Genomic DNA, 6,000 nt, shown 5'->3' with positions numbered 1-6,000 from the left:
TGTTGAAATCTTTACCTAATATATACTAAACTGATCTTCTGTATACAAAGAGAATTGAAAATGAATCTTTACATGAATGGAAGGGGAAAGGGAGCGGGAAAGGGGAGGGTTGCGGATGGGAGGGAAGTTATGGGAGGGGGGAAGCCATTGTAACCCATAAGCTGTACTTTGGAAATTTATATTCATTAAATAAAAGTTTAATAAAAAAAAAGAACATTAAAAAAAAAGAGGAAGCAAAGGCAAACTCTTGTGCTGGTCTTTCAGGTTTCCACTTGACAGGCCAAAACAGCCAACCATGATTCTTTGACAAGTGTGTCTGTATTGCTACCTTTGGCACTGCACCAGGAATGCAGGCTACTAACTTCTCAGGCATCACCAGTCTGAGATTGAAGGATTATAAACAGGCCATAGTACTCTTACTAAAATTCAGCCACTTATACATTTATTAGTCTTTCTCTTGGTTGTTGTAAATTTTTGTTTAGATTCCATGGTTCTGCAAATTTTAATTCTGACATTTTTCATTTAGATTGTTGTTGAGGACTAGGACCCTATAATCTTCTATACTGCCTTTTCTGTGACACACCCACTGGAATGCCATGCCTTTTATAACAGCCTTAATTATTGGAAATTTCTTTCTCAGGTTAAGTTTAAGCAGGTTTTGTATTTTCCCATAGTATATCACATTTCTGCTGTTGAAGTTTAATAAACTAAGTCTCCATTGGCTGACAACCCTTCCAAATCTTGAAATCTGTTATTTCCATGCTAAAATTTCTAATTTTTGGCTTGGTAAATGCCAGTTGCTTTCACTGTTTCATATAATGCTGCCATATCCAATAAATTCCTATTTATTTGCTCACCTCTTTTTTTTTCATGTGTGTGACATCTTTAAGAAAAGAATTCAATATTCTAGATGTGATTGACAAGAATAAGGGGACCTTCCCAATTAAGTACACTACTTCTGGCCAGCACTGCAGCTCAATAGGCTAATCCTCTGCCTGCAGCGCAGGCACACTGGGTTCTAGTCCTGGTTGGGGCGCCGGATTCTGTCCCGGTTGCTCCTATTCCAGGCCAGCTCTCTGCTGTGGCCCCGGAGTGCAATGGAGGATGGCCCAGGTCCTTGGACCCTGCACCCGCATGGGAAATCAGGAGAAGCGCAGTTGGTTCCTGCCTTCAGATCAGCATGGTGCGCTGGCCGCAGTGGCCATTGAAGGGTGAACCAATGGTAAAGGAAGACCTTTCTCTCTCTCTCTCTCTCTCTCTCTCTCTCTCTCACTGTCCACTCTGGCTGTCAAAAAAAGTGCACTACTTCTATTGAAGTGACATACAAATTTTCAATTCTGTGGCAGCAACATGACTCTGTTGACTTATATTAAGCCAAATAAACTAAGTTCCTATATGTGTTTCACAAATGTTGTTGCTAAATTTGACCCTATCTCCATCTTCATGTTGAATATTTACATTTTTCTATATGTCCAAAAGTCACTTAACTGATTTAGGTTTGAATTTCCTTATATGAGAAGTGGAGATAATAATGATAATAATACTCGGGTTGTCATGTGTAATGTAAAAATACTTTTGTACATGTGGAAAGCTTTATTATTCTCTCTCCTCTTTACCATTCTTGACACTTACCTAACTACTTTGAGCTTTAAGAAAAAAACTTGATGATTAGGTTCAACCCCAAGATACTGTGGTTTAATTGGTCTAGGTGGTTCCCGACATTGCAATTTTTAAAAGTACTTTAAGTGATTCCACTGTCCAACCAAATTTGAGATCCACTCAACATGATGGAAATAAAAACAGAACAGCCACTAATGAATCTAGCATTGACTGTACTGTAATAATTTATTTTCCTAGAACCCTATGAAAGCATATACCATTTATAATTCTTATGCTCATTTTATGTTTGAAAAGGCATAGCATGGAAATCTTGGAAATCTACCTATGAAAATCACATAGCAAATAAATCTCAGAGCCTAAATGCATATCCAAGGAGTCTGACTCTAGAAACCAAGATATTGATAATTCCACTAGGGCTTCTCTTAGCCTCCAGCTGTGATTACTGATACTGCTATTCTAGTTCATGCAGTTCTTAGTCAGCTTGGGGTCATGAGAGCTATTGGATATTTGTCAGATGATGCTTGGTAGTATTCAAAAAATGCCTTTGATCAGTGGGTAAACAGCTATCCAGATAAGCAGGGAGAACAGATGAAGGAGATCAGAGGATAGCATTAAAGGTTACAAATAGGCAGTTGTGTATCAGAGAAAACAAAATTTCTAGGATGTCAGAAGAAATGGCAATAGGAAACAAAGCTGTACTAAGAGCAAGAAAAAGTAGTCAGATTTTTGAAACTGTAGGAGCTTAACATTTGCTTTACCAGCAATTCTTTATTATAACTTAGTCCAGGTTTTGCCTAAGAGATTAAGAACAGTAGTTTCCTTCTGGGATTCAGGTACTGTGTGAGAATATATTAGAAACTAGAAAATCAGGAAATTTTAATGAATCCTAGGATTCTGGGTCCTGGAGAATAAAGATCAAGGGGTACATGACCATCCACTGTAGAAAAAGGAAGTACAGTACTCTGTTGTAGTTTATTTTTTTTATTATGGCAAAATGTACACTAAATTTACCATTACAAATTTTAAGCATATTAAATTAGGTTCATTATTTACAAACTTTTTTTGCTTTAAAAGGAAAAACATTAGTTTCAATATGGGTTTGGTCTTACATTGAAACAATAATATAAGGAGACAAAGCACAAGGCATAACTTGTTTCCAAAGTTGAAATATGACATCATGGAACACATTTTTATCTTCTTTTCTTTTCTTTCTTTCTTTCTTTCTTTCTTTATTTCTTTCTTTTTTTTAAATGATTTCTGTGTTTCTTTTTTTTAAAAAGATTTATTATATTTGAAAGGAAAAGGGAGGGGATGCACTTCTATACACTGGTTTACTCCCCAAATGGCTGCAAAGACTGGAGCTGAGCCGATCTGAAGCCAGGAGCCAGGAGCTTATTCTGGCTGTCCCACATGGGTGCAGGGGCCCAGGCTATCATCTGTGGCTTTCCAAAGCGGGGAGCTGGATTGGAAGTGGAACAGCTGGTACTTGAAGCAGTGCCCATATGGGATGCTGACACTGCAGGCAACAGCTTTTACCCACTATGTCACAGCACCAACATGCATGTCTGCCTGCCTGCCTTCCTTTCTTCCTTCTTTCCTTCCTTCCTTCCTTCCCTCCCGCTCTCCCCATCCCTTTCTTTTTCTCTGGATTTTTTTTGGATTTGCCACTCACTCCCTCCCCTCCTTCCTTTCTTCTCTTTCTTATCTCTCTCTTTGGTTGCAAAAGAAATTCAGTCATCACATGTACTCCATAGAATACTATACAGCAGTAAGAAACAACGAAACCCAGTCATTTACAACAAGATGGAGGAATCTGGAAAACATCATGCTGAGTGAATTAAGCCAGTCCCAAAGAGACAAATATCATTTGTTTTCCCTGATCGGTGACAACTGAGCACCAAAGGGGAAACCTGTGGAAGTGAAATGGACACTATAAGAAACAAGGACCTGATCAGTTCTTGTCCTGACTCTAGATGTACAATGTAATACTTTATCCTTTTTAGTATTTGTTGTTGTTGTAGTTGTTCTAGTACTAGTGGTTAAACTCTGTAAATAACACACAATTATTCTTAGGTGTTTAAATTTTAACTGAAAAGTGATCCCTGTTAAATCTAAGAGTGGAAAAAGAGAGGGAGGAGATGTACAATTTGGGACATGCTCAATCAGACTTGCCCCAAATGATGGAGTTAGAAATGTGCCAGGGGATTCCAATACAATCCCATCAAGGTGGCATGTAGCAATGCCATCGCACTAGTCCAAGTGATCAATTTCAGTTCACAATTGATGACTCTGATAGGTCTAAGAGTCAAAGAGATCACACAAACAAGACAAATATCTGCTAATACTAACTGATAGAATCAAAAAGGGAGAGAAGGATCCACATGGGAAGCGGGATACACAGCAGACTCATAGAATGGCAGATGTCCTAAACAACACTCTGGCCTCAGAATCAGCCCTTAAGGCATTCGGATCTGGCTGAAGAGCCCATGAGAGTATTGTAGGCATGGAAAGCCAAGATACCATGGAAAAGAAAAAAAGAAGAAGACCTAAATGAAAGATCTCTGCGAGTGAGATCCCAGTGGAAAGAATGGGGCCATCAAAGAAGGAGGTACCTTTCTCTGAAGGGAGGAGAGAACTTCCACTTTGACTATGACCCTATCGGAATAAGATCAAAGTCAGCGAACTCTAAAGGCTTCCATAGCCCTGGCAACTCATGACTAGAGCCTAGGGAGATTACTGACGCCATGAACAGGAGTGTCAAATTGTTAAGTCAGCAACAGAAGTCACTGTGTACTTACACCCCATGTGGGATCTGGCCTTAACGTGTTGTCCAATGTGAAGTGATGCTATAACTAGTACTGAATCAGTATTTTCACACTTTGTGTTTCTGCATGGATACAAACTGATGAGATCTTTACTAATTATATACTGAATCGATCTTCTGTATATAAAGATAATTGGAAATGAAAAAAAAAAACTGGTGTTAAATTGGAAATGGCATAGAAAATTAATTAATTAAAAATATTATGTAGGATCTCTGTTTTTAATGTGCTGTACACTCTTATTTAATGCTATAACTAGTACTCCAACAGTATTTTTTTTCACTCTGTGTTGCTATATGTGGGCAAACTGTTGAAATCGTTACCTAATATATACTAAACTGATCTTTTGTATATAAAGAGAATTGAAAATGAATCATGATGTGATTGGAAGGGGAGAGGGAGTGGGAAAGTGGAGGGTTGTGGGTGGGAGGGAAGTTTTGGGAGGGGGAAGCCATTGTAACCCATAAGCTGTACTTTGGAAATTTATATTCATTAAATAAAAGTTTAATAAAAAAAGAAATTCAGTCATCAATGCTGCAGCAAACCTTTTTAAAAAGTAGCAGCATATTCTTATAGGATATTTTTTTAAATATATTGCTATAATCAAAAATATTAAGTTTACAAAAATACTGAAAAATCAAGTCTAAGCAGTCTGGTGTGTGTTTTAGTGTCCATCACTATCATGATTACAAACATAAGGCAAAAACATTTATGGATCTCAGGTATCTTCATAACTACCAGTATAACTTGTAACTACTGTCATTTTTCCTTTGAGAGATACTTTTCTCAATCCTTTTGACTTGAGTTCAAAAGTTGGTATAATTTTACTATTTCCTTGAATTACTGGGTTAATTTTAAAATTCTTTGTCTTTATGTCATCTTAAGTGTGCTTTGATAAAACCTATTGTCTTTAGTTTATTCTGTGAGTACATTAAAAAATATCTTCCTGTATCATCAAGCAAATGGTGGTGTTTTGCTATAAAAACTTTCCCCATATAACATGAAGAGGCTTTATATCTATTAATTCTCTCCTTGGAACATGCACTGTTTTCATAGCAGTACTGTCCAATGAAAGTCATCATCTGTGTCCATTTCTAGTTCTTTTATTTTGGATTTGGTCCACTTCATATTTGTTGCAGAATAAGCAACAATCAGAATCCAAAAATTCAACTATATTAGGACTTCATGAAGACATAAATGTGGCTATATTAATTCTCCACAGGTCTTTGCACTACAGCCATGGTCAAATAATATATAATCAACATCTATTGCCATAAGCTTTTTGCATTTTCTAGGAGCATTCAAAATTTCCGTGTTATACTCTTTCACTCTATCAGAAATTTTCATTAGATTTTCTTCCCTGTTTTCTATGTCAACTCCTAGGTCTTCAATATCAAAGTCATTGATAACATCATCCATGGCTGATTGTAATATATCTTCCAAGGCCTCCTTAGGAGTTTTCATCATCATGATTTTACTGTTTGGATTCAATTTGAGATCTTCAAGCCTAATGTAATTTTCTAAAGGTTTGCCTTTAACTTTGAGTGCCAGTAATTCC

The sequence above is a fragment of the Lepus europaeus genome, chromosome X (genome assembly GCF_033115175.1).
Source record: "Lepus europaeus isolate LE1 chromosome X, mLepTim1.pri, whole genome shotgun sequence".
In the NCBI taxonomy this organism is placed as follows: domain Eukaryota; kingdom Metazoa; phylum Chordata; class Mammalia; order Lagomorpha; family Leporidae; genus Lepus; species Lepus europaeus.
Note: the sequence above shows the minus strand (reverse complement) of the source record.